This window comes from Eleutherodactylus coqui, chromosome 2 (genome assembly GCF_035609145.1).
Source record: "Eleutherodactylus coqui strain aEleCoq1 chromosome 2, aEleCoq1.hap1, whole genome shotgun sequence".
NCBI lineage: Eukaryota > Metazoa > Chordata > Amphibia > Anura > Eleutherodactylidae > Eleutherodactylus > Eleutherodactylus coqui.
Genome location: NC_089838.1, coordinates 321,608,395 through 321,632,375, shown reverse-complemented (window position 1 = coordinate 321,632,375; position 23,981 = coordinate 321,608,395). Strand labels below are relative to the sequence as shown.

At 47.1% G+C, this 23,981-nt stretch overlaps 36 non-coding genes across 36 annotated transcripts; all 36 read left to right on the top strand.

Moving 5' to 3' along the window:
* Positions 1-2,180: 2,180 nt before the first annotated feature.
* Positions 2,181-2,255, top strand: TRNAI-AAU (transfer RNA isoleucine (anticodon AAU)). The gene has a single exon. It is a non-coding gene; the product is annotated as a tRNA-Ile (tRNA).
* A 312-nt stretch (positions 2,256-2,567) lies between these two features.
* TRNAI-AAU (transfer RNA isoleucine (anticodon AAU)) lies at positions 2,568-2,642 on the top strand. The gene has a single exon. It is a non-coding gene; the product is annotated as a tRNA-Ile (tRNA).
* Positions 2,643-2,954: 312 nt separating this feature from the next.
* TRNAI-AAU (transfer RNA isoleucine (anticodon AAU)) lies at positions 2,955-3,029 on the top strand. Its single transcript has one exon. It is a non-coding gene; the product is annotated as a tRNA-Ile (tRNA).
* Positions 3,030-3,341: 312 nt separating this feature from the next.
* TRNAI-AAU (transfer RNA isoleucine (anticodon AAU)) lies at positions 3,342-3,416 on the top strand. Its single transcript has one exon. It is a non-coding gene; the product is annotated as a tRNA-Ile (tRNA).
* A 693-nt stretch (positions 3,417-4,109) lies between these two features.
* On the top strand, positions 4,110-4,184 carry TRNAI-AAU (transfer RNA isoleucine (anticodon AAU)). The gene has a single exon. It is a non-coding gene; the product is annotated as a tRNA-Ile (tRNA).
* A 723-nt stretch (positions 4,185-4,907) lies between these two features.
* On the top strand, positions 4,908-4,982 carry TRNAI-AAU (transfer RNA isoleucine (anticodon AAU)). Its single transcript has one exon. It is a non-coding gene; the product is annotated as a tRNA-Ile (tRNA).
* Positions 4,983-5,294: 312 nt separating this feature from the next.
* TRNAI-AAU (transfer RNA isoleucine (anticodon AAU)) lies at positions 5,295-5,369 on the top strand. The gene has a single exon. It is a non-coding gene; the product is annotated as a tRNA-Ile (tRNA).
* A 1,091-nt stretch (positions 5,370-6,460) lies between these two features.
* On the top strand, positions 6,461-6,535 carry TRNAI-AAU (transfer RNA isoleucine (anticodon AAU)). The gene has a single exon. It is a non-coding gene; the product is annotated as a tRNA-Ile (tRNA).
* Positions 6,536-6,847: 312 nt separating this feature from the next.
* TRNAI-AAU (transfer RNA isoleucine (anticodon AAU)) lies at positions 6,848-6,922 on the top strand. The gene has a single exon. It is a non-coding gene; the product is annotated as a tRNA-Ile (tRNA).
* A 723-nt stretch (positions 6,923-7,645) lies between these two features.
* TRNAI-AAU (transfer RNA isoleucine (anticodon AAU)) lies at positions 7,646-7,720 on the top strand. Its single transcript has one exon. It is a non-coding gene; the product is annotated as a tRNA-Ile (tRNA).
* Positions 7,721-8,032: 312 nt separating this feature from the next.
* On the top strand, positions 8,033-8,107 carry TRNAI-AAU (transfer RNA isoleucine (anticodon AAU)). Its single transcript has one exon. It is a non-coding gene; the product is annotated as a tRNA-Ile (tRNA).
* A 711-nt stretch (positions 8,108-8,818) lies between these two features.
* On the top strand, positions 8,819-8,893 carry TRNAI-AAU (transfer RNA isoleucine (anticodon AAU)). Its single transcript has one exon. It is a non-coding gene; the product is annotated as a tRNA-Ile (tRNA).
* A 1,098-nt stretch (positions 8,894-9,991) lies between these two features.
* Positions 9,992-10,066, top strand: TRNAI-AAU (transfer RNA isoleucine (anticodon AAU)). The gene has a single exon. It is a non-coding gene; the product is annotated as a tRNA-Ile (tRNA).
* Positions 10,067-10,777: 711 nt separating this feature from the next.
* Positions 10,778-10,852, top strand: TRNAI-AAU (transfer RNA isoleucine (anticodon AAU)). Its single transcript has one exon. It is a non-coding gene; the product is annotated as a tRNA-Ile (tRNA).
* A 324-nt stretch (positions 10,853-11,176) lies between these two features.
* TRNAI-AAU (transfer RNA isoleucine (anticodon AAU)) lies at positions 11,177-11,251 on the top strand. The gene has a single exon. It is a non-coding gene; the product is annotated as a tRNA-Ile (tRNA).
* Positions 11,252-11,557: 306 nt separating this feature from the next.
* TRNAI-AAU (transfer RNA isoleucine (anticodon AAU)) lies at positions 11,558-11,632 on the top strand. The gene has a single exon. It is a non-coding gene; the product is annotated as a tRNA-Ile (tRNA).
* A 312-nt stretch (positions 11,633-11,944) lies between these two features.
* Positions 11,945-12,019, top strand: TRNAI-AAU (transfer RNA isoleucine (anticodon AAU)). The gene has a single exon. It is a non-coding gene; the product is annotated as a tRNA-Ile (tRNA).
* A 324-nt stretch (positions 12,020-12,343) lies between these two features.
* Positions 12,344-12,418, top strand: TRNAI-AAU (transfer RNA isoleucine (anticodon AAU)). Its single transcript has one exon. It is a non-coding gene; the product is annotated as a tRNA-Ile (tRNA).
* A 312-nt stretch (positions 12,419-12,730) lies between these two features.
* Positions 12,731-12,805, top strand: TRNAI-AAU (transfer RNA isoleucine (anticodon AAU)). The gene has a single exon. It is a non-coding gene; the product is annotated as a tRNA-Ile (tRNA).
* Positions 12,806-13,117: 312 nt separating this feature from the next.
* On the top strand, positions 13,118-13,192 carry TRNAI-AAU (transfer RNA isoleucine (anticodon AAU)). The gene has a single exon. It is a non-coding gene; the product is annotated as a tRNA-Ile (tRNA).
* A 312-nt stretch (positions 13,193-13,504) lies between these two features.
* Positions 13,505-13,579, top strand: TRNAI-AAU (transfer RNA isoleucine (anticodon AAU)). The gene has a single exon. It is a non-coding gene; the product is annotated as a tRNA-Ile (tRNA).
* Positions 13,580-14,645: 1,066 nt separating this feature from the next.
* Positions 14,646-14,720, top strand: TRNAI-AAU (transfer RNA isoleucine (anticodon AAU)). The gene has a single exon. It is a non-coding gene; the product is annotated as a tRNA-Ile (tRNA).
* A 312-nt stretch (positions 14,721-15,032) lies between these two features.
* On the top strand, positions 15,033-15,107 carry TRNAI-AAU (transfer RNA isoleucine (anticodon AAU)). The gene has a single exon. It is a non-coding gene; the product is annotated as a tRNA-Ile (tRNA).
* Positions 15,108-15,818: 711 nt separating this feature from the next.
* On the top strand, positions 15,819-15,893 carry TRNAI-AAU (transfer RNA isoleucine (anticodon AAU)). The gene has a single exon. It is a non-coding gene; the product is annotated as a tRNA-Ile (tRNA).
* A 1,110-nt stretch (positions 15,894-17,003) lies between these two features.
* Positions 17,004-17,078, top strand: TRNAI-AAU (transfer RNA isoleucine (anticodon AAU)). Its single transcript has one exon. It is a non-coding gene; the product is annotated as a tRNA-Ile (tRNA).
* A 312-nt stretch (positions 17,079-17,390) lies between these two features.
* On the top strand, positions 17,391-17,465 carry TRNAI-AAU (transfer RNA isoleucine (anticodon AAU)). The gene has a single exon. It is a non-coding gene; the product is annotated as a tRNA-Ile (tRNA).
* A 324-nt stretch (positions 17,466-17,789) lies between these two features.
* TRNAI-AAU (transfer RNA isoleucine (anticodon AAU)) lies at positions 17,790-17,864 on the top strand. Its single transcript has one exon. It is a non-coding gene; the product is annotated as a tRNA-Ile (tRNA).
* A 711-nt stretch (positions 17,865-18,575) lies between these two features.
* On the top strand, positions 18,576-18,650 carry TRNAI-AAU (transfer RNA isoleucine (anticodon AAU)). The gene has a single exon. It is a non-coding gene; the product is annotated as a tRNA-Ile (tRNA).
* Positions 18,651-19,759: 1,109 nt separating this feature from the next.
* TRNAI-AAU (transfer RNA isoleucine (anticodon AAU)) lies at positions 19,760-19,834 on the top strand. The gene has a single exon. It is a non-coding gene; the product is annotated as a tRNA-Ile (tRNA).
* Positions 19,835-20,140: 306 nt separating this feature from the next.
* TRNAI-AAU (transfer RNA isoleucine (anticodon AAU)) lies at positions 20,141-20,215 on the top strand. Its single transcript has one exon. It is a non-coding gene; the product is annotated as a tRNA-Ile (tRNA).
* Positions 20,216-20,527: 312 nt separating this feature from the next.
* On the top strand, positions 20,528-20,602 carry TRNAI-AAU (transfer RNA isoleucine (anticodon AAU)). The gene has a single exon. It is a non-coding gene; the product is annotated as a tRNA-Ile (tRNA).
* Positions 20,603-20,926: 324 nt separating this feature from the next.
* On the top strand, positions 20,927-21,001 carry TRNAI-AAU (transfer RNA isoleucine (anticodon AAU)). The gene has a single exon. It is a non-coding gene; the product is annotated as a tRNA-Ile (tRNA).
* A 312-nt stretch (positions 21,002-21,313) lies between these two features.
* Positions 21,314-21,388, top strand: TRNAI-AAU (transfer RNA isoleucine (anticodon AAU)). Its single transcript has one exon. It is a non-coding gene; the product is annotated as a tRNA-Ile (tRNA).
* Positions 21,389-21,700: 312 nt separating this feature from the next.
* TRNAI-AAU (transfer RNA isoleucine (anticodon AAU)) lies at positions 21,701-21,775 on the top strand. The gene has a single exon. It is a non-coding gene; the product is annotated as a tRNA-Ile (tRNA).
* A 312-nt stretch (positions 21,776-22,087) lies between these two features.
* On the top strand, positions 22,088-22,162 carry TRNAI-AAU (transfer RNA isoleucine (anticodon AAU)). The gene has a single exon. It is a non-coding gene; the product is annotated as a tRNA-Ile (tRNA).
* Positions 22,163-23,627: 1,465 nt separating this feature from the next.
* TRNAI-AAU (transfer RNA isoleucine (anticodon AAU)) lies at positions 23,628-23,702 on the top strand. The gene has a single exon. It is a non-coding gene; the product is annotated as a tRNA-Ile (tRNA).
* Positions 23,703-23,981: the final 279 nt, after the last annotated feature.

Sequence of the window (23,981 nt, the reverse complement as noted above, 5' to 3'; positions counted from 1 at the left end):
AAAAGTCCAGGATAAGCAATAATAAACACTGTGCTAAAGTGCACTTTTTTGTAGATGAATGTTTATGCAATGAATCTTTCTACTCCACTGACAAGGCATTACAGGAAAAGAAAAAAAAGCACTAAATTTTACACACATTGTAAATCAAGCTTTTGAAATATTGTTTGTGGTGTGCTCTCTTGTGTTAGAAACAGTAGCATCATCTGGACAGAAGTTCTGAGATAGCTTTCGATTTTTCTGTGACAGTATTAGGCCACATGATGTCACGGCCAATACTAGCACAGGTTCTGCTCAAACTTTGGTTGACAGAATGACACTTTTGCCTACAGTGCACTGTGTTCTTGTCACTTTACGTGTGGGTGCTGCAACACCCTCAATCAAGCTACCATGCTACATCTGGAAAAGGAGGGGAGGGATATTCATGTGATAGTTCTCCTTTCAGCTAATGGCCCAGTAGATAGGGGATTAAGTCATGATGTTGATCAGTCATTGAACAACCCTGATTTTATACTCTTTATGGATGGATTGAGGTATGGTCAAGAAGGCAGGTTCTATACAGGGTATTCTTCCATCTCACATGTCAGCCCGAATTGTGAGCTCTGGAAGAAGCATGCAAGCATGCTCAAGAGAACACGGCTAACATCTATATGCACTCATGCTATGCCTTTGGCATTGTTCATCCCTACTAACCCATCTGGAAAGTGAGGTCATTCTTGACAGCAAATGAAAAAAACAAAACAATTAAAAACAGTAAAGTTGTACAAGAACTGATGGTCCTTTTGGGCAACTCTTGCTGCCCAAAAGAGTGGCATGAAAATGCAACAAAAGGCCACTCCAAGGATGGCACAAAGGAGGCAAACATAAATCATCGGAGGAATTATGATCTGCTGAACCAGTTACAAATGGAATAATGGGAACCAGTGGGAAGGGAAGAGACATTTTTTTGAAAAGTGGAGCAATAAGGTATGTGTCTCAAACAGGCAAAATGTGCCATTCTGTCTCATGGCCCATTAGCTCATTTGGGTTAGAATGTGGTGCTAATAGATCCAAGGACACTGGCCATGTTCTCCAGTATCCGAAGAGCCGTCAAGTTGTCTTTTGTCAAAGTTTGCAAGCTTTTTTGATGTAGAAAAGGGAGCAGTGATGCATGTGTATGTGGATCAAAGAGGCCAAAAACACAGTCACAAATCATGGCCGGTTAGCTCAGTTTTGTTAGAGTGTGGTGCCAATAATGCCAAAATTGTGGGTTCGATCCCCGTACGGTCAGCTTAAGTAGTGTCTGAAGAGCCGACAAGCTCTTCTTTGGAAAAGTTAGCAGCCTTTTTTCTTTTGAAAAGGGGAACAATGAGACATGTGAACGTGGATCAAAGAGGCCAAAAACAGAGTGACAAATCATGGCCGGTTAGCTCAGTTGGGTTAGAATGTGGTGCTAATAACGCCAAGGTCGCGGGTTCGATCCCTGTATGGGCCAGCTTACGTAGTGTCTGAAGAGCTGCCAAGCTCTTCTTTGGAAAAGTTAGCAGCTTTTTTTCTTTTGAAAAGTGGAGCAATGAGGCATGTGTATGTGGCTCAAAGAGGCAAAATGTGCCATTCTGCCTCATGGCGCATTAGCTCAGTTTGGTTAGAATGTGGTGCTAATAGCTCCAAGGCCACTGGCCAGGTTCTCCAGTATCCGAAGAGCCGTCAAGCTGTCTTTTGTCAGAGTTTGCAAGCTTTTTTGATGTAGAAAAGGGAGCAGTGATGCATGTGTACGTGGATCAAAGAGGCCAAAAACAGTCACAAATCATGGTCGGTTAGCTCAGTTGGGTTAGAGCATGGTGCCAAGGTCGCGGGTTCGATCCCCGTACGGGCCAGCTTACGTAGTGTCTGAAGAGCCGACAAGTCTTCTTTGGAAAAGTTAGCAGCCTTTTTTCTTTTGAAAAGTGAAGGAATGAGGCATGTATATGTGGCTCAAAGAGGCAAAATGTGCCATTCTGCCTCATGGCGCATTAGCTCAGTTGGGTTAGAATGTGGTGCTAATAGCTCCAAGGACACTGGCCACGTTCTCCAGTATCCGAAGAGCCGTCAAGTTGTCTTTTGTCAAAGGTTGCAAGCTTTCTTGATGTAGAAAAGGGAGCAGTGTTGCATGTGTACGTGGATCAAAGAGGCCAAAAACACGGTCACAAACAGTCAGAAATCATGGCCGGTTAGCTCAGTTGGGTTAGAGCGTGGTGCTAATAACGCCAAGGTCGCGGGTTCGATCCCCGTACGGGCCAGCTTACGTAGTGTCTGAAGAGCCGACAAGCTCTTCTTTGGAGAAGTTAGCAGCCTTTTTTCTTTTGAAAAGTGGAGCAATGAGGCATGTGGCTCAAAGAGGCAAAATGTGCCATTCTGCCTCATGGCGCATTAGCTCAGTTGGGTTAGAATGTGGTGCTAATAGCTCCAAGGCCACTGGCTACGTTCTCCAGTATCCAAAGAGCCGTCAAGTTGTCTTTTATCAAAGTTTGCAAGCTTTTTTGATGTAGAAAAGGGAGCAGTGATGCATGTGTATGTGGATCAAAGAGGCCAAAAACACAGTCACAAATCATGGCCGGTTAGCTCAGTTGGGTTAGAGCGTGGTGCTAATAACGCCAAGGTCGCGGGTTCGATCCCCGTACGGGCCAGCTTACGTAGTGTCTGAAGAGCCGACAAGCTCTTCTTTGGAGAAGTTAGCAGCCTTTTTTCTTTTGAAAAGTGGAGCAATGAGGCATGTGGCTCAAAGAGGGAAAATGTGCCATTCTGCCTCATGGCGCATTAGCTCAGTTGGGTTAGAATGTGGTGCTAATAGCTCCAAGGCCACTGGCCACGTTCTCCAGTATCCAAAGAGCCGTCAAGTTGTCTTTTATCAAAGTTTGCAAGCTTTTTTGATGTAGAAAAGGGAGCAGTGATGCATGTGTATGTGGATCAAAGAGGCCAAAAACACAGTCAGAAATCATGGCCGGTTAGCTCAGTTGGGTTAGAGCATGGTGCTAATAACGCCAAGGTCGCGGGTTCGATCCCCGTACGGGCCAGCTTACGTAGTGTCTGAAGAGCTGACAAGCTCTTCTTTGGAGAAGTTAGCAGCCTTTTTTCTTTTGAAAAGTGGAGCAATGAGGCATGTGGCTCAAAGAGGGAAAATGTGCCATTCTGCCTCATGGCGCATTAGCTCAGTTGGGTTAGAATGTGGTGCTAATAGCTCCAAGGCCACTGGCCACGTTCTCCAGTATCCAAAGAGCCGTCAAGTTGTCTTTTATCAAAGTTTGCAAGCTTTTTTGATGTAGAAAAGGGAGCAGTGATGCATGTGTATGTGGATCAAAGAGGCCAAAAACACAGTCAGAAATCATGGCCGGTTAGCTCAGTTGGGTTAGAGCATGGTGCTAATAACGCCAAGGTCGCGGGTTCGATCCCCGTACGGGCCAGCTTACGTAGTGTCTGAAGAGCTGACAAGCTCTTCTTTGGAGAAGTTAGCAGCCTTTTTTCTTTTGAAAAGTGGAGCAATGAGGCATGTGGCTCAAAGAGGCAAAATGTGCCATTCTGCCTCATGGCGCATTAGCTCAGTTGGGTTAGAATGTGGTGCTAATAGCTCCAAGGCCACTGGCCAGGTTCTCCAGTATCCGAAGAGCCGTCAAGCTGTCTTTTGTCAGAGTTTGCAAGCTTTTTTGATGTAGAAAAGGGAGCAGTGATGCATGTGTACGTGGATCAAAGAGGCCAAAAACAGTCACAAATCATGGTCGGTTAGCTCAGTTGGGTTAGAGCATGGTGCCAAGGTCGCGGGTTCGATCCCCGTACGGGCCAGCTTACGTAGTGTCTGAAGAGCCGACAAGTCTTCTTTGGAAAAGTTAGCAGCCTTTTTTCTTTTGAAAAGTGAAGGAATGAGGCATGTATATGTGGCTCAAAGAGGCAAAATGTGCCATTCTGCCTCATGGCGCATTAGCTCAGTTGGGTTAGAATGTGGTGCTAATAGCTCCAAGGACACTGGCCACGTTCTCCAGTATCCGAAGAGCCGTCAAGTTGTCTTTTGTCAAAGGTTGCAAGCTTTCTTGATGTAGAAAAGGGAGCAGTGATGCATGTGTACGTGGATCAAAGAGGCCACAAACACAGTCACAAATCATGGCCGGTTAGCTCAGTTGGGTTAGAGCGTGGTGCTAATAACGCCAAGGTCGCGGGTTCGATCCCCGTACGGGCCAGCTTACGTAGTGTCTGAAGAGCCAACAAGCTCTTCTTTGGAGAAGTTAGCAGCCTTTTTTCTTTTGAAAAGTGGAGCAATGAGGCATGTGGCTCAAAGAGGCAAAATGTGCCATTCTGCCTCATGGCGCATTAGCTCAGTTGGGTTAGAATGTGGTGCTAATAGCTCCAAGGCCACTGGCCACGTTCTCCAGTATCCAAAGAGCCGTCAAGTTGTCTTTTATCAAAGTTCGCAAGCTTTTTTGATGTAGAAAAGGGAGCAGTGATGCATGTGTATGTGGATCAAAGAGGCCAAAAACACAGTCACAAATCATGGCCGGTTAGCTCAGTTGGGTTAGAGCGTGGTGCTAATAACGCCAAGGTTGCGGGTTCGATCCCCGTACGGGCCAGTTTACGTAGTGTCTGAAGAGCTGACAAGCTCTACTTTGGAAAAGTTAGCAGCCTTTTTTCTTTTGAAAAGTGGAGCAATGAGGCAAGTGGCTCAAAGAGGCAAAATGTGCCATTCTGCCTCATGGCGCATTAGCTCAGTTGGGTTAGAATGTGGTGCTAATAGCTCCAAGGCCACTGGCCACGTTCTCCAGTATCCAAAGAGCCGTCAAGTTGTCTTTTATCAAAGTTCGCAACCTTTTTTGATGTAGAAAAGGGAGCAGTGATGCATGTGTATGTGGATCAAAGAGGCCAAAAACACGGTCACAAACACAGTCACAAACACAGTCAGAAATCATGGCCGGTTAGCTCAGTTGGGTTAGAGCGTGGTGCTAATAACGCCAAGGTCGCGGGTTCGATCCCCGTACGGGCCAGCTTACGTAGTGTCTGAAGAGCGGACAAGCTCTTCTTTGGAGAAGTTAGCAGCCTTTTTTCTTTTGAAAAGTGGAGCAATGAGGCATGTGGCTCAAAGAGGCAAAATGTGCCATTCTGCCTCATGGCGCATTAGCTCAGTTGGGTTAGAATGTGGTGCTAATAGCTCCAAGGCCACTGGCCACGTTCTCCAGTATCCAAAGAGCCGTCAAGTTGTCTTTTATCAAAGTTTGCAAGCTTTTTTGATGTAGAAAAGGGAGCAGTGATGCATGTGTATGTGGATCAAAGAGGCCAAAAACACAGTCAGAAATCATGGCCGGTTAGCTCAGTTGGGTTAGAGCATGGTGCTAATAACGCCAAGGTCGCGGGTTCGATCCCCGTACGGGCCAGCTTACGTAGTGTCTGAAGAGCCGACAAGCTCTTCTTTGGAGAAGTTAGCAGCCTTTTTTCTTTTGAAAAGTGGAGCAATGAGGCATGTGGCTCAAAGAGGCAAAATGTGCCATTCTGCCTCATGGCGCATTAGCTCAGTTGGGTTAGAATGTGGTGCTAATAGCTCCAAGGCCACTGGCCACGTTCTCCAGTATCCAAAGAACCGTCAAGTTGTCTTTTATCAAAGTTTGCAAGCTTTTTTGATGTAGAAAAGGGAGCAGTGATGCATGTGTATGTGGATCAAAGAGGCCAAAAACACAGTCAGAAATCATGGCCGGTTAGCTCAGTTGGGTTAGAGCATGGTGCTAATAACGCCAAGGTTGCGGGTTCGATCCCCGTACGGGCCAGCTTACGTAGTGTCTGAAGAGCCGACAAGCTCTTCTTTGGAGAAGTTAGCAGCCTTTTTTCTTTTGAAAAGTGGAGCAATGAGGCATGTGGCTCAAAGAGGCAAAATGTGCCATTCTGCCTCATGGCGCATTAGCTCAGTTGGGTTAGAATGTGGTGCTAATAGCTCCAAGGCCACTGGCCACGTTCTCCAGTATCCAAAGAGCCGTCAAGTTGTCTTTTGTCAAAGTTTGCAAGCTTTTTTGATGTAGAAAAGGGAGCAGTGATGCATGTGTATGTGGATCAAAAAGGCCAAAAACACAGTCAGAAATCATGGCCGGTTAGCTCAGTTGGGTTAGAGCGTGGTGCTAATAACGCCAAGGTCGCGGGTTCGGTCCCCGTACGGGCCAGCTTACGTAGTGTCTGAAGAGCTGACAAGCTCTACTTTGGAAAAGTTAGCAGGCTTTTTTCTTTTGAAAAGTGGAGCAATGAGGCAAGTGGCTCAAAGAGGCAAAATGTGCCATTCTGCCTCATGGCGCATTAGCTCAGTTGGGTTAGAATGTGGTGCTAATAGCTCCAAGGCCACGTTCTCCAGTATCCAAAGAGCCGTCAAGTTGTCTTTTATCAAAGTTCGCAACCTTTTTTGATGTAGAAAAGGGAGCAGTGATGCATGTGTATGTGGATCAAAGAGGCCAAAAACACGGTCACAAACACAATCAGAAATCATGGCCGGTTAGCTCAGTTGGGTTAGAGCGTGGTGCTAATAACGCCAAGGTCGCGGGTTCGATCCCCGTACGGGCCAGCTTACGTAGTGTCTGAAGAGCCGACAAGCTCTTCTTTGGAGAAGTTAGCAGCCTTTTTTCTTTTGAAAAGTGGAGCAATGAGGCATGTGGCTCAAAGAGGCAAAATGTGCCATTCTGCCTCATGGCGCATTAGCTCAGTTGGGTTAGAATGTGGTGCTAATAGCTCCAAGGCCACTGGCCACGTTCTCCAGTATCCAAAGAGCCGTCAAGTTGTCTTTTATCAAAGTTTGCAAGCTTTTTTGATGTAGAAAAGGGAGCAGTGATGCATGTGTATGTGGATCAAAGAGGCCAAAAACACAGTCACAAATCATGGCCGGTTAGCTCAGTTGGGTTAGAGCGTGGTGCTAATAACGCCAAGGTCGCGGGTTCGATCCCCGTACGGGCCAGCTTACGTAGTGTCTGAAGAGCTGACAAGCTCTACTTTGGAAAAGTTAGCAGCCTTTTTTCTTTTGAAAAGTGGAGCAATGAGGCAAGTGGCTCAAAGAGGCAAAATGTGCCATTCTGCCTCATGGCGCATTAGCTCAGTTGGGTTAGAATGTGGTGCTAATAGCTCCAAGGCCACTGGCCACGTTCTCCAGTATCCAAAGAGCCGTCAAGTTGTCTTTTATCAAAGTTCGCAACCTTTTTTGATGTAGAAAAGGGAGCAGTGATGCATGTGTATGTGGATCAAAGAGGCCAAAAACACGGTCACAAACACAGTCACAAACACAGTCAGAAATCATGGCCGGTTAGCTCAGTTGGGTTAGAGCGTGGTGCTAATAACGCCAAGGTCGCGGGTTCGATCCCCATACGGGCCAGCTTACGTAGTGTCTGAAGAGCCGACAAGCTCTTCTTTGGAGAAGTTAGCAGCCTTTTTTCTTTTGAAAAGTGGAGCAATGAGGCATGTGGCTCAAAGAGGCAAAATGTGCCATTCTGCCTCATGGCGCATTAGCTCAGTTGGGTTAGAATGTGGTGCTAATAGCTCCAAGGCCACTGGCCACGTTCTCCAGTATCCAAAGAGCCGTCAAGTTGTCTTTTATCAAAGTTTGCAAGCTTTTTTGATGTAGAAAAGGGAGCAGTGATGCATGTGTATGTGGATCAAAGAGGCCAAAAACACAGTCAGAAATCATGGCCGGTTAGCTCAGTTGGGTTAGAGCATGGTGCTAATAACGCCAAGGTCGCGGGTTCGATCCCCGTACGGGCCAGCTTACGTAGTGTCTGAAGAGCCGACAAGCTCTTCTTTGGAGAAGTTAGCAGCCTTTTTTCTTTTGAAAAGTGGAGCAATGAGGCATGTGGCTCAAAGAGGCAAAATGTGCCATTCTGCCTCATGGCGCATTAGCTCAGTTGGGTTAGAATGTGGTGCTAATAGCTCCAAGGCCACTGGCCACGTTCTCCAGTATCCAAAGAGCCGTCAAGTTGTCTTTTATCAAAGTTTGCAAGCTTTTTTGATGTAGAAAAGGGAGCAGTGATGCATGTGTATGTGGATCAAAGAGGCCAAAAACACAGTCAGAAATCATGGCCGGTTAGCTCAGTTGGGTTAGAGCATGGTGCTAATAACGCCAAGGTCGCGGGTTCGATCCCCGTACGGGCCAGCTTACGTAGTGTCTGAAGAGCCGACAAGCTCTTCTTTGGAGAAGTTAGCAGCCTTTTTTCTTTTGAAAAGTGGAGCAATGAGGCATGTGGCTCAAAGAGGCAAAATGTGCCATTCTGCCTCATGGCGCATTAGCTCAGTTGGGTTAGAATGTGGTGCTAATAGCTCCAAGGCCACTGGCCACGTTCTCCAGTATCCAAAGAGCCGTCAAGTTGTCTTTTGTCAAAGTTTGCAAGCTTTTTTGATGTAGAAAAGGGAGCAGTGATGCATGTGTATGTGGATCAAAAAGGCCAAAAACACAGTCACAAATCATGGCCGGTTAGCTCAGTTGGGTTAGAGCGTGGTGCTAATAACGCCAAGGGCGCGGGTTCGATCCCCGTACGGGCAAGCTTACGTAGTGTCTGAAGAGCCAACAAGCTCTTCTTTGGAAAAGTTAGCAGCCTTTTTTCTTTTGAAAAGTGGAGCAATGAGGCATGTGGCTCAAAGAGGCAAAATGTGCCATTCTGCCTCATGGCGCATTAGCTCAGTTGGGTTAGAATGTGGTGCTAATAGCTCCAAGGCCACTGGCCACGTTCTCCAGTATCCAAAGAGCCGTCAAGTTGTCTTTTATCAAAGTTCGCAACCTTTTTTGATGTAGAAAAGGGAGCAGTGATGCATGTGTATGTGGATCAAAGAGGCCAAAAACACGGTCACAAACACAGTCAGAAATCATGGCCGGTTAGCTCAGTTGGGTTAGAGCGTGGTGCTAATAACGCCAAGGTCGCGGGTTCGATCCCCGTACGGGCCAGCTTACGTAGTGTCTGAAGAGCCGACAAGCTCTTCTTTGGAAAAGTTAGCAGCCTTTTTTCTTTTGAAAAGTGGAGCAATGAGGCATGTGGCTCAAAGAGGCAAAATGTGCCATTCTGCCTCATGGCGCATTAGCTCAGTTGGGTTAGAATGTGGTGCTAATAGCTCCAAGGCCACTGGCCACGTTCTCCAGTATCCAAAGAGCCGTCAAGTTGTCTTTTATCAAAGTTTGCAAGCTTTTTTGATGTAGAAAAGGGAGCAGTGATGCATGTGTATGTGGATCAAAGAGGCCAAAAACACAGTCACAAATCATGGCTGGTTAGCTCAGTTTTGTTAGAGCTTGGTGCTAATAACGCCAAGGTCGCGGGTTCGATCCCCGTACGGGCCAGCTTACGTAGTGTCTGAAGAGCTGACAAGCTCTACTTTGGAAAAGTTAGCAGCCTTTTTTCTTTTGAAAAGTGGAGCAATGAGGCAAGTGGCTCAAAGAGGCAAAATGTGCCATTCTGCCTCATGGCGCATTAGCTCAGTTGGGTTAGAATGTGGTGCTAATAGCTCCAAGGCCACTGGCCACGTTCTCCAGTATCCAAAGAGCCGTCAAGTTGTCTTTTATCAATGTTTGCAACCTTTTTTGATGTAGAAAAGGGAGCAGTGATGCATGTGTATGTGGATCAAAGAGGCCAAAAACACGGTCACAAACACAGTCAGAAATCATGGCCGGTTAGCTCAGTTGGGTTAGAGCGTGGTGCTAATAACGCCAAGGTCGCGGGTTCGATCCCTGTACGGGTCAGCTTACGTAGTGTCTGAAGAGCCGACAAGCTCTTCTTTGGAAAAGTTAGCAGCCTTTTTTCTTTTGAAAAGTGGAGCAATGAGGCATGTGGCTCAAAGAGGCAAAATGTGCCATTCTGCCTCATGGCGCATTAGCTCAGTTGGGTTAGAATGTGGTGCTAATAGCTCCAAGGCCACTGGCCACGTTCTCCAGTATCCAAAGAGCCGTCAAGTTGTCTTTTATCAATGTTTGCAACCTTTTTTGATGTAGAAAAGGGAGCAGTGATGCATGTGTATGTGGATCAAAGAGGCCAAAAACACAAGCACAAATCATGGCCGGTTAGCTCAGTTGGGTTAGAGCGTGGTGCTAATAACGCCAAGGTCACGGGTTCGATCCCCGTACGGGCCAGCTTACGTAGTGTCTGAAGAGCCGACAAGCTCTTCTTTGGAAAAGTTAGCAGCCTTTTTTCTTTTGAAAAGTGGAGCAATGAGGCATGTGGCTCAAAGAGGCAAAATGTGCCATTCTGCCTCATGGCGCATTAGCTCAGTTGGGTTAGAATGTGGTGCTAATAGCTCCAAGGCCACTGGCCACGTTCTCCAGTATCCAAAGAGCCGTCAAGTTGTCTTTTGTCAAAGTTTGCAAGCTTTTTTGATGTAGAAAAGGGAGCAGTGATGCATGTGTATGTGGATCAAAAAGGCCAAAAACACAGTCACAAATCATGGCCGGTTAGCTCAGTTGGGTTAGAGCGTGGTGCTAATAACGCCAAGGTCGCGAGTTCGATCCCCGTACGGGCCAGCTTACGTAGTGTCTGAAGAGCCAACAAGCTCTTCTTTGGAAAAGTTAGCAGCCTTTTTTCTTTTGAAAAGTGGAGCAATGAGGCATGTGGCTCAAAGAGGCAAAATGTGCCATTCTGCCTCATGGCGCATTAGCTCAGTTGGGTTAGAATGTGGTGCTAATAGCTCCAAGGCCACTGGCCACGTTCTCCAGTATCCAAAGAGCCGTCAAGTTGTCTTTTATCAAAGTTTGCAAGCTTTTTTGATGTAGAAAAGGGAGCAGTGATGCATGTGTATGTGGATCAAAGAGGCCAAAAACACGGTCACAAACACAGTCACAAATCATGGCCGGTTAGCTCAGTTGGGTTAGAGCGTGGTGCTAATAACGCCAAGGTCGCGGGTTCGATCCCCGTACGGGCCAGCTTACGTAGTGTCTAAAGAGCCGACAAGCTCTTCTTTGGAAAAGTTAGCAGCCTTTTTTCTTTTGAAAAGTGGAGCAATGAGGCATGTGGCTCAAAGAGGCAAAATGTGCCATTCTGCCTCATGGCGCATTAGCTCAGTTGGGTTAGAATGTGGTGCTAATAGCTCCAAGGCCACTGGCCACGTTCTCCAGTATCCAAAGAGCCGTCAAGTTGTCTTTTATCAAAGTTCGCAACCTTTTTTGATGTAGAAAAGGGAGCAGTGATGCATGTGTATGTGGATCAAAGAGGCCAAAAACACGGTCACAAACACAGTCAGAAATCATGGCCGGTTAGCTCAGTTGGGTTAGAGCGTGGTGCTAATAACGCCAAGGTCGCGGGTTCGATCCCCGTACGGGCCAGCTTACGTAGAGAAGTTAGCAGCCTTTTTTCTTTTGAAAAGTGGAGCAATGAGGCATGTGGCTCAAAGAGGCAAAATGTGCCATTCTGCCTCATGGCGCATTAGCTCAGTTGGGTTAGAATGTGGTGCTAATAGCTCCAAGGCCACTGGCCACGTTCTCCAGTATCCAAAGAGCCGTCAAGTTGTCTTTTATCAAAGTTCGCAAGCTTTTTTGATGTAGAAAAGGGAGCAGTGATGCATGTGTATGTGGATCAAAGAGGCCAAAAACACGGTCACAAACACAGTCACAAACACAGTCACAAATCATGGCCGGTTAGCTCAGTTGGGTTAGAGCGTGGTGCTAATAACGCCAAGGTCGCGGGTTCGATCCCCGTACGGGCCAGCTTACGTAGTGTCTGAAGAGCCGACAAGCTCTTCTTTGGAGAAGTTAGCAGCCTTTTTTCTTTTGAAAAGTGGAGCAATGAGGCATGTGGCTCAAAGAGGCAAAATGTGCCATTCTGCCTCATGGCGCATTAGCTCAGTTGGGTTAGAATGTGGTGCTAATAGCTCCAAGGCCACTGGCCACGTTCTCCAGTATCCAAAGAGCCGTCAAGTTGTCTTTTATCAAAGTTTGCAAGCTTTTTTGATGTAGAAAAGGGAGCAGTGATGCATGTGTATGTGGATCAAAGAGGCCAAAAACACAGTCACAAATCATGGCCGGTTAGCTCAGTTGGGTTAGAGCGTGGTGCTAATAACGCCAAGGTCGCGGGTTCGATCCCCGTACGGGCCAGCTTACGTAGTGTCTGAAGAGCTGACAAGCTCTACTTTGGAAAAGTTAGCAGCCTTTTTTCTTTTGAAAAGTGGAGCAATGAGGCAAGTGGCTCAAAGAGGCAAAATGTGCCATTCTGCCTCATGGCGCATTAGCTCAGTTGGGTTAGAATGTGGTGCTAATAACTCCAAGGCCACTGGCCACGTTCTCCAGTATCCAAAGAGCCGTCAAGTTGTCTTTTATCAAAGTTCGCAACCTTTTTTGATGTAGAAAAGGGAGCAGTGATGCATGTGTATGTGGATCAAAGAGGCCAAAAACACGGTCACAAACACAGTCAGAAATCATGGCCGGTTAGCTCAGTTGGGTTAGAGCGTGGTGCTAATAACGCCAAGGTCGCGGGTTCGATCCCCGTACGGGCCAGCTTACGTAGTGTCTGAAGAGCGGACAAGCTCTTCTTTGGAGAAGTTAGCAGCCTTTTTTCTTTTGAAAAGTGGAGCAATGAGGCATGTGGCTCAAAGAGGCAAAATGTGCCATTCTGCCTCATGGCGCATTAGCTCAGTTGGGTTAGAATGTGGTGCTAATAGCTCCAAGGCCACTGGCCACGTTCTCCAGTATCCAAAGAGCCGTCAAGTTGTCTTTTATCAAAGTTTGCAAGCTTTTTTGATGTAGAAAAGGGAGCAGTGATGCATGTGTATGTGGATCAAAGAGGCCAAAAACACAGTCAGAAATCATGGCCGGTTAGCTCAGTTGGGTTAGAGCATGGTGCTAATAACGCCAAGGTCGCGGGTTCGATCCCCGTACGGGCCAGCTTACGTAGTGTCTGAAGAGCCGACAAGCTCTTCTTTGGAAAAGTTAGCAGCCTTTTTTCTTTTGAAAAGTGGAGCAATGAGGCATGTGGCTCAAAGAGGCAAAATGTGCCATTCTGCCTCATGGCGCATTAGCTCAGTTGGGTTAGAATGTGGTGCTAATAGCTCCAAGGCCACTGGCCACGTTCTCCAGTATCCAAAGAGCCGTCAAGTTGTCTTTTATCAAAGTTTGCAAGCTTTTTTGATGTAGAAAAGGGAGCAGTGATGCATGTGTATGTGGATCAAAGAGGCCAAAAACACAGTCAGAAATCATGGCCGGTTAGCTCAGTTGGGTTAGAGCATGGTGCTAATAACGCCAAGGCCGCGGGTTCGATCCCCGTACGGGCCAGCTTACGTAGTGTCTGAAGAGCTGACAAGCTCTTCTTTGGAGAAGTTAGCAGCCTTTTTTCTTTTGAAAAGTGGAGCAATGAAGCATGTGGCTCAAAGAGGCAAAATGTGCCATTCTGCCTCATGGCGCATTAGCTCAGTTGGGTTAGAATGTGGTGCTAATAGCTCCAAGGCCACTGGCCACGTTCTCCAGTATCCAAAGAGCCGTCAAGTTGTCTTTTGTCAAAGTTTGCAAGCTTTTTTGATGTAGAAAAGGGAGCAGTGATGCATGTGTATGTGGATCAAAAAGGCCAAAAACACAGTCACAAATCATGGCTGGTTAGCTCAGTTGGGTTAGAGCGTGGTGCTAATAACGCCAAGGGCGCGGGTTCGATCCCCGTACGGGCCAGCTTACGTAGTGTCTGAAGAGCCAACAAGCTCTTCTTTGGAAAAGTTAGCAGCCTTTTTTCTTTTGAAAAGTGGAGCAATGAGGCATGTGGCTCAAAGAGGCAAAATGTGCCATTCTGCCTCATGGCGCATTAGCTCAGTTGGGTTACAATGTGGTGCTAATAGCTCCAAGGCCACTGGCCACGTTCTCCAGTATCCAAAGAGCCGTCAAGTTGTCTTTTATCAAAGTTTGCAAGCTTTTTTGATGTAGAAAAGGGAGCAGTGATGCATGTGTATGTGGATCAAAGAGGCCAAAAACACAGTCACAAATCATGGCTGGTTAGCTCAGTTTTGTTAGAGCGTGGTGCTAATAACGCCAAGGTCGCGGGTTCGATCCCCGTACGGGCCAGCTTACGTAGTGTCTGAAGAGCTGACAAGCTCTACTTTGGAAAAGTTAGCAGCCTTTTTTCTTTTGAAAAGTGGAGCAATGAGGCAAGTGGCTCAAAGAGGCAAAATGTGCCATTCTGCCTCATGGCGCATTAGCTCAGTTGGGTTAGAATGTGGTGCTAATAGCTCCAAGGCCACTGGCCACGTTCTCCAGTATCCAAAGAGCCGTCAAGTTGTCTTTTATCAATGTTTGCAACCTTTTTTGATGTAGAAAAGGGAGCAGTGATGCATGTGTATGTGGATCAAAGAGGCCAAAAACACGGTCACAAACAGTCAGAAATCATGGCCGGTTAGCTCAGTTGGGTTAGAGCGTGGTGCTAATAACGCCAAGGTTGCGGGTTCGATACCCGTACGGGCCAGCTTACGTAGAGAAGTTAGCAGCCTTTTTTCTTTTGAAAAGTGGAGCAATGAGGCATGTGGCTCAAAGAGGCAAAATGTGCCATTCTGCCTCATGGCGCATTAGCTCAGTTGGGTTAGAATGTGGTGCTAATAGCTCCAAGGCCACTGGCCACGTTCTCCAGTATCCAAAGAGCCGTCAAGTTGTTTTTTATCAAAGTTTGCAAGCTTTTTTGATGTAGAAAAGGGAGCAGTGATGCATGTGTATATGGATCAAAGAGGCCAAAAACACAGTCACAAATCATGGCCGGTTAGCTCAGTTGGGTTAGAGCGTGGTGCTAATAACGCCAAGGTCGCGGGTTCGATCCCCGTACGGGCCAGCTTACGTAGTGTCTGAAGAGCTGACAAGCTCTACTTTGGAAAAGTTAGCAGCCTTTTTTCTTTTGAAAAGTGGAGCAATGAGGCAAGTGGCTCAAAGAGGCAAAATGTGCCATTCTGCCTCATGGCGCATTAGCTCAGTTGGGTTAGAATGTGGTGCTAATAGCTCCAAGGCCACTGGCCACGTTCTCCAGTATCCAAAGAGCCGTCAAGTTGTCTTTTATCAAAGTTCGCAACCTTTTTTGATGTAGAAAAGGGAGCAGTGATGCATGTGTATGTGGATCAAAGAGGCCAAAAACACAGGCACAAATCATGGCCGGTTAGCTCAGTTGGGTTAGAGCGTGGTGCTAATAACGCCAAGGTCACGGGTTCGATCCCCGTACGGGCCAGCTTACGTAGTGTCTGAAGAGCCGACAAGCTCTTCTTTGGAAAAGTTAGCAGCCTTTTTTCTTTTGAAAAGTGGAGCAATGAGGCATGTGGCTCAAAGAGGCAAAATGTGCCATTCTGCCTCATGGCGCATTAGCTCAGTTGGGTTAGAATGTGGTGCTAATAGCTCCAAGGCCACTGGCCACGTTCTCCAGTATCCAAAGAGCCGTCAAGTTGTCTTTTATCAAAGTTTGCAAGCTTTTTTGATGTAGAAAAGGGAGCAGTGATGCATGTGTATGTGGATCAAAGAGGCCAAAAACACAGTCACAAATCATGGCTGGTTAGCTCAGTTTTGTTAGAGCGTGGTGCTAATAACGCCAAGGTCGCGGGTTCGATCCCCGTACGGGCCAGCTTACGTAGTGTCTGAAGAGCTGACAAGCTCTACTTTGGAAAAGTTAGCAGCCTTTTTTCTTTTGAAAAGTGGAGCAATGAGGCAAGTGGCTCAAAGAGGCAAAATGTGCCATTCTGCCTCATGGCGCATTAGCTCAGTTGGGTTAGAATGTGGTGCTAATAGCTCCAAGGCCACTGGCCACGTTCTCCAGTATCCAAAGAGCCGTCAAGTTGTCTTTTATCAATGTTTGCAACCTTTTTTGATGTAGAAAAGGGAGCAGTGATGCATGTGTATGTGGATCAAAGAGGCCAAAAACACGGTCACAAACACAGTCAGAAATCATGGCCGGTTAGCTCAGTTGGGTTAGAGCGTGGTGCTAATAACGCCAAGGTCGCGGGTTCGATCCCCGTACGGGCCAGCTTACGTAGTGTCTGAAGAGCCGACAAGCTCTTCTTTGGAAAAGTTAGCAGCCTTTTTTCTTTTGAAAAGTGGAGCAATGAGGCATGTGGCTCAAAGAGGCAAAATGTGCCATTCTGCCTCATGGCGCATTAGCTCAGTTGGGTTAGAATGTGGTGCTAATAGCTCCAAGGCCACTGGCCACGTTCTCCAGTATCCAAAGAGCCGTCAAGTTGTCTTTTATCAAAGTTTGCAAGCTTTTTTGATGTAGAAAAGGGAGCAGTGATGCATGTGTATATGGATCAAAGAGGCCAAAAACACAGTCACAAATCATGGCCGGTTAGCTCAGTTGGGTTAGAGCGTGGTGCTAATAACGCCAAGGTCGCGGGTTTGATCCCCGTACGGGCCAGCTTACGTAGTGTCTGAAGAGCTGACAAGCTCTACTTTGGAAAAGTTAGCAGCCTTTTTTCTTTTGAAAAGTGGAGCAATGAGGCAAGTGGCTCAAAGAGGCAAAATGTGCCATTCTGCCTCATGGCGCATTAGCTCAGTTGGGTAAGAATGTGGTGCTAATAGCTCCAAGGCCACTGGCCACGTTCTCCAGTATCCAAAGAGCCGTCAAGTTGTCTTTTATCAAAGTTCGCAACCTTTTTTGATGTAGAAAAGGGAGCAGTGATGCATGTGTATGTGGATCAAAGAGGCCAAAAACACAGTCACAAACACAGTCACAAATCATGGCTGGTTAGCTCAGTTGGGTTAGAGCGTGGTGCTAATAACGCCAAGGTCGCGGGTTCGATCCCCGTACGGGCCCGCTTACGTAGTGTCTGAAGAGCTGACAAGCTCTACTTTGGAAAAGTTAGCAGCCTTTTTTCTTTTGAAAAGTGGAGCAATGAGGCAAGTGGCTCAAAGAGGCAAAATGTGCCATTCTGCCTCATGGCGCATTAGCTCAGTTGGGTTAGAATGTGGTGCTAATAGCTCCAAGGCCACTGGCCACGTTCTCCAGTATCCAAAGAGCCGTCAAGTTGTCTTTTATCAATGTTTGCAACCTTTTTTGATGTAGAAAAGGGAGCAGTGATGCATGTGTATGTGGATCAAAGAGGCCAAAAACACGGTCACAAACACAGTCAGAAATCATGGCCGGTTAGCTCAGTTGGGTTAGAGCGTGGTGCTAATAACGCCAAGGTCGCGGGTTCGATCCCCGTACGGGCCAGCTTACGTAGTGTCTGAAGAGCCGACAAGCTCTTCTTTGGAAAAGTTAGCAGCCTTTTTTCTTTTGAAAAGTGGAGCAATGAGGCATGTGGCTCAAAGAGGCAAAATGTGCCATTCTGCCTCATGGCGCATTAGCTCAGTTGGGTTAGAATCTGGTGCTAATAGCTCCAAGGCCACTGGCCACGTTCTCCAGTATCCAAAGAGCCGTCAAGTTGTCTTTTGTCAAAGTTTGCAAGCTTTTTTGATGTAGAAAAGGGAGCAGTGATGCATGTGTATGTGGATCAAAAAGGCCAAAAACACAGTCACAAATCATGGCCGGTTAGCTCAGTTGGGTTAGAGCGTGGTGCTAATAACGCCAAGGTCGCGGGTTCGATCCCCGTACGGGCCAGCTTACGTAGTGTCTGAAGAGCCAACAAGCTCTTCTTTGGAAAAGTTAGCAGCCTTTTTTCTTTTGAAAAGTGGAGCAATGAGGCATGTGGCTCAAAGAGGCAAAATGTGCCATTCTGCCTCATGGCGCATTAGCTCAGTTGGGTTAGAATGTGGTGCTAATAGCTCCAAGGCCACTGGCCACGTTCTCCAGTATCCAAAGAGCCGTCAAGTTGTCTTTTATCAAAGTTCGCAACCTTTTTTGATGTAGAAAAGGGAGCAGTGATGCATGTGTATGTGGATCAAAGAGGCCAAAAACACGGTCACAAACACAGTCAGAAATCATGGCCGGTTAGCTCAGTTGGGTTAGAGCGTGGTGCTAATAACGCCAAGGTCGCGGGTTCGATCCCCGTACGGGCCAGCTTACGTAGTGTCTGAAGAGCCGACAAGCTCTTCTTTGGAGAAGTTAGCAGCCTTTTTTCTTTTGAAAAGTGGAGCAATGAGGCATGTGGCTCAAAGAGGCAAAATGTGCCATTCTGCCTCATGGCGCATTAGCTCAGTTGGGTTAGAATGTGGTGCTAATAGCTCCAAGGCCACTGGCCACGTTCTCCAGTATCCAAAGAGCCATCAAGTTGTCTTTTATCAAAGTTTGCAAGCTTTTTTGATGTAGAAAAGGGAGCAGTGATGCATGTGTATGTGGATCAAAGAGGCCAAAAACACAGTCAGAAATCATGGCCGGTTAGCTCATTTGGGTTAGAGCGTGGTGCTAATAACGCCAAGGTCGCGGGTTCGCTCCCCGTACGGGCCAGCTTACGTAGTGTCTGAAGAGCCGACAAGCTCTTCTTTGGAGAAGTTAGCAGCCTTTTTTATTTTGAAAAGTGGAGCAATGAGGCATGTGGCTCAAAGAGGCAAAATGTGCCATTCTGCCTCATGGCGCATTAGCTCAGTTGGGTTAGAATGTGGTGTTAATAGCTCCAAGGCCACTGGCCACGTTCTCCAGTATCCAAAGAGCCGTCAAGTTGTCTTTTATCAAAGTTTGCAAGCTTTTTTGATGTAGAAAAGGGAGCAGTGATGCATGTGTATGTGGATCAAAGAGGCCAAAAACACGGTCACAAACACAGTCACAAATCATGGCCGGTTAGCTCAGTTGGGTTAGAGCGTGGTGCTAATAACGCCAAGGTCGCGGGTTCGATCCCCGTACGGGCCAGCTTACGTAGTGTCTGAAGAGCCGACAAGCTCTTCTTTGGAGAAGTTAGCAGCCTTTTTTCTTTTGAAAAGTGGAGCAATGAGGCATGTGGCTCAAAGAGGCAAAATGTGCCAGTCTGCCTCATAGCGCATTAGCTCAGTTGGGTTAGAATGTGGTGCTAATAGCTCCAAGGCCACTGGCCACGTTCTCCAGTATCCAAAGAGCCGTCAAGTTGTCTTTTATCAAAGTTTGCAAGCTTTTTTGATGTAGAAAAGGGAGCAGTGATGCATGTGTATGTGGATCAAAGAGGCCAAAAACACGGTCACAAATCATGGCTGGTTAGCTCAGTTTTGTTAGAGCGTGGTGCTAATAACGCCAAGGTCGCGGGTTCGATCCCCGTACGGGCCAGCTTACGTAGTGTCTGAAGAGCTGACAAGCTCTACTTTGGAAAAGTTAGCAGCCTTTTTTCTTTTGAAAAGTGGAGCAATGAGGCAAGTGGCTCAAAGAGGCAAAATGTGCCATTCTGCCTCATGGCGCATTAGCTCAGTTGGGTTAGAATGTGGTGCTAATAGCTCCAAGGCCACTGGCCACGTTCTCCAGTATCCAAAGAGCCGTCAAGTTGTCTTTTATCAAAGTTCGCAACCTTTTTTTGATGTAGAAAAGGGAGCAGTGATGCATGTGTATGTGGATCAAAGAGGCCAAAAACACGGTCACAAACACAGTCAGAAATCATGGCCGGTTAGCTCAGTTGGGTTAGAGCGTGGAGCTAATAACGCCAAGGTCGCGGGTTCGATCCCCGTGCGGGCCAGCTTACGTAGTGTCTGAAGAGCCGACAAGCTCTTCTTTGGAGAAGTTAGCAGCCTTTTTTCTTTTGAAAAGTGGAGCAATGAGGCATGTGGCTCAAAGAGGCAAAATGTGCCATTCTGCCTCATGGCGCATTAGCTCAGTTGGGTTAGAATGTGGTGCAAATAGCTCCAAGGCCACTGGCCACATTCTCCAGTATCCAAAGAGCCGTCAAGTTGTCTTTTATCAAAGTTTGCAAGCTTTTTTGATGTAGAAAAGGGAGCAGTGATGCATGTGTATGTGGATCAAAGAGGCCAAAAACACGGTCACAGACAGTCAGAAATCATGGCCGGTTAGCTCAGTTGGGTTAGAGCGTGGTGCTAATAACGCCAAGGTCGCGGGTTCGATCCCCGTACGGGCCAGCTTACGTAGAGAAGTTAGCAGCCTTTTTTCTTTTGAAAAGTGGAGCAATGAGGCATGTGGCTCAAAGAGGCAAAATGTGCCATTCTGCCTCATGGCGCATTAGCTCAGTTGGGTTAGAATGTGGTGCTAATAGCTCCAAGGCCACTGGCCACGTTCTCCAGTATCCAAAGAGCCGTCAAGTTGTCTTTTATCAAAGTTCGCAAGCTTTTTTGATGTAGAAAAGGGAGCAGTGATGCATGTGTATGTGGATCAAAGAGGCCAAAAACACGGTCACAAACACAGTCACAAACACAGTCACAAATCATGGCCGGTTAGCTCAGTTGGGTTAGAGCGTGGTGCTAATAACGCCAAGGTCGCGGGTTCGATCCCCGTACGGGCCAGCTTACGTAGTGTCTGAAGAGCCGACAAGCTCTTCTTTGGAGAAGTTAGCAGCCTTTTTTCTTTTGAAAAGTGGAGCAATGAGGCATGTGGCTCAAAGAGGCAAAATGTGCCATTCTGCCTCATGGCGCATTAGCTCAGTTGGGTTAGAATGTGGTGCTAATAGCTCCAAGGCCACTGGCCACGTTCTCCAGTATCCAAAGAGCCGTCAAGTTGTCTTTTATCAAAGTTTGCAAGCTTTTTTGATGTAGAAAAGGGAGCAGTGATGCATGTGTATGTGGATCAAAGAGGCCAAAAACACAGTCACAAATCATGGCCGGTTAGCTCAGTTGGGTTAGAGCGTGGTGCTAATAACGCCAAGGTCGCGGGTTCGATCCCCGTACGGGCCAGCTTACGTAGTGTCTGAAGAGCTGACAAGCTCTACTTTGGAAAAGTTAGCAGCCTTTTTTCTTTTGAAAAGTGGAGCAATGAGGCAAGTGGCTCAAAGAGGCAAAATGTGCCATTCTGCCTCATGGCGCATTAGCTCAGTTGGGTTAGAATGTGGTGCTAATAACTCCAAGGCCACTGGCCACGTTCTCCAGTATCCAAAGAGCCGTCAAGTTGTCTTTTATCAAAGTTCGCAACCTTTTTTGATGTAGAAAAGGGAGCAGTGATGCATGTGTATGTGGATCAAAGAGGCCAAAAACACGGTCACAAACACAGTCAGAAATCATGGCCGGTTAGCTCAGTTGGGTTAGAGCGTGGTGCTAATAACGCCAAGGTCGCGGGTTCGATCCCCGTACGGGCCAGCTTACGTAGTGTCTGAAGAGCCGACAAGCTCTTCTTTGGAGAAGTTAGCAGCCTTTTTTCTTTTGAAAAGTGGAGCAATGAGGCATGTGGCTCAAAGAGGCAAAATGTGCCATTCTGCCTCATGGCGCATTAGCTCAGTTGGGTTAGAATGTGGTGCTAATAGCTCCAAGGCCACTGGCCACGTTCTCCAGTATCCAAAGAGCCGTCAAGTTGTCTTTTATCAAAGTTTGCAAGCTTTTTTGATGTAGAAAAGGGAGCAGTGATGCATGTGTATGTGGATCAAAGAGGCCAAAAACACAGTCAGAAATCATGGCCGGTTAGCTCAGTTGGGTTAGAGCATGGTGCTAATAACGCCAAGGTCGCGGGTTCGATCCCCGTACGGGCCAGCTTACGTAGTGTCTGAAGAGCCGACAAGCTCTTCTTTGGAGAAGTTAGCAGCCTTTTTTCTTTTGAAAAGTGGAGCAATGAGGCATGTGGCTCAAAGAGGCAAAATGTGCCATTCTGCCTCATGGCGCATTAGCTCAGTTGGGTTAGAATGTGGTGTTAATAGCTCCAAGGCCACTGGCCACGTTCTCCAGTATCCAAAGAGCCGTCAAGTTGTCTTTTATCAAAGTTTGCAAGCTTTTTTGATGTAGAAAAGGGAGCAGTGATGCATGTGTATGTGGATCAAAGAGGCCAAAAACACAGTCAGAAATCATGGCCGGTTAGCTCAGTTGGGTTAGAGCATGGTGCTAATAACGCCAAGGCCGCGGGTTCGATCCCCGTACGGGCCAGCTTACGTAGTGTCTGAAGAGCTGACAAGCTCTTCTTTGGAGAAGTTAGCAGCCTTTTTTCTTTTGAAAAGTGGAGCAATGAAGCATGTGGCTCAAAGAGGCAAAATGTGCCATTCTGCCTCATGGCGCATTAGCTCAGTTGGGTTAGAATGTGGTGCTAATAGCTCCAAGGCCACTGGCCACGTTCTCCAGTATCCAAAGAGCCGTCAAGTTGTCTTTTGTCAAAGTTTGCAAGCTTTTTTGATGTAGAAAAGGGAGCAGTGATGCATGTGTATGTGGATCAAAAAGGCCAAAAACACAGTCACAAATCATGGCTGGTTAGCTCAGTTGGGTTAGAGCGTGGTGCTAATAACGCCAAGGGCGCGGGTTCGATCCCCGTACGGGCCAGCTTACGTAGTGTCTGAAGAGCCAACAAGCTCTTCTTTGGAAAAGTTAGCAGCCTTTTTTCTTTTGAAAAGTGGAGCAATGAGGCATGTGGCTCAAAGAGGCAAAATGTGCCATTCTGCCTCATGGCGCATTAGCTCAGTTGGGTTAGAATGTGGTGCTAATAGCTCCAAGGCCACTGGCCACGTTCTCCAGTATCCAAAGAGCCGTCAAGTTGTCTTTTATCAAAGTTTGCAAGCTTTTTTGATGTAGAAAAGGGAGCAGTGATGCATGTGTATGTGGATCAAAGAGGCCAAAAACACAGTCACAAATCATGGCTGGTTAGCTCAGTTTTGTTAGAGCGTGGTGCTAATAACGCCAAGGTCGCGGGTTCGATCCCCGTACGGGCCAGCTTACGTAGTGTCTGAAGAGCTGACAAGCTCTACTTTGGAAAAGTTAGCAGCCTTTTTTCTTTTGAAAAGTGGAGCAATGAGGCAAGTGGCTCAAAGAGGCAAAATGTGCCATTCTGCCTCATGGCGCATTAGCTCAGTTGGGTTAGAATGTGGTGCTAATAGCTCCAAGGCCACTGGCCACGTTCTCCAGTATCCAAAGAGCCGTCAAGTTGTCTTTTATCAATGTTTGCAACCTTTTTTGATGTAGAAAAAGGAGCAGTGATGCATGTGTATGTGGATCAAAGAGGCCAAAAACACGGTCACAAACAGTCAGAAATCATGGCCGGTTAGCTCAGTTGGGTTAGAGCGTGGTGCTAATAACGCCAAGGTTGCGGGTTCGATACCCGTACGGGCCAGCTTACGTAGAGAAGTTAGCAGCCTTTTTTCTTTTGAAAAGTGGAGCAATGAGGCATGTGGCTCAAAGAGGCAAAATGTGCCATTCTGCCTCATGGCGCATTAGCTCAGTTGGGTTAGAATGTGGTGCTAATAGCTCCAAGGCCACTGGCCACGTTCTCCAGTATCCAAAGAGCCATCAAGTTGTCTTTTATCAAAGTTTGCAAGCTTTTTTGATGTAGAAAAGGGAGCAGTGATGCATGTGTATGTGGATCAAAGAGGCCAAAAACACAGTCAGAAATCATGGCCGGTTAGCTCATTTGGGTTAGAGCGTGGTGCTAATAACGCCAAGGTCGCGGGTTCGATCCCCGTACGGGCCAGCTTACGTAGTGTCTGAAGAGCCGACAAGCTCTTCTTTGGAGAAGTTAGCAGCCTTTTTTATTTTGAAAAGTGGAGCAATGAGGCATGTGGCTCAAAGAGGCAAAATGTGCCATTCTGCCTCATGGCGCATTAGCTCAGTTGGGTTAGAATGTGGTGTTAATAGCTCCAAGGCCACTGGCCACGTTCTCCAGTATCCAAAGAGCCGTCAAGTTGTCTTTTATCAAAGTTTGCAAGCTTTTTTGATGTAGAAAAGGGAGCAGTGATGCATGTGTATGTGGATCAAAGAGGCCAAAAACACGGTCACAAACACAGTCACAAATCATGGCCGGTTAGCTCAGTTGGGTTAGAGCGTGGTGCTAATAACGCCAAGGTCGCGGGTTCGATCCCCGTACGGGCCAGCTTACGTAGTGTCTGAAGAGCCGACAAGCTCTTCTTTGGAGAAGTTAGCAGCCTTTTTTCTTTTGAAAAGTGGAGCAATGAGGCATGTGGCTCAAAGAGGCAAAATGTGCCAGTCTGCCTCATAGCGCATTAGCTCAGTTGGGTTAGAATGTGGTGCTAATAGCTCCAAGGCCACTGGCCACGTTCTCCAGTATCCAAAGAGCCGTCAAGTTGTCTTTTATCAAAGTTTGCAAGCTTTTTTGATGTAGAAAAGGGAGCAGTGATGCATGTGTATGTGG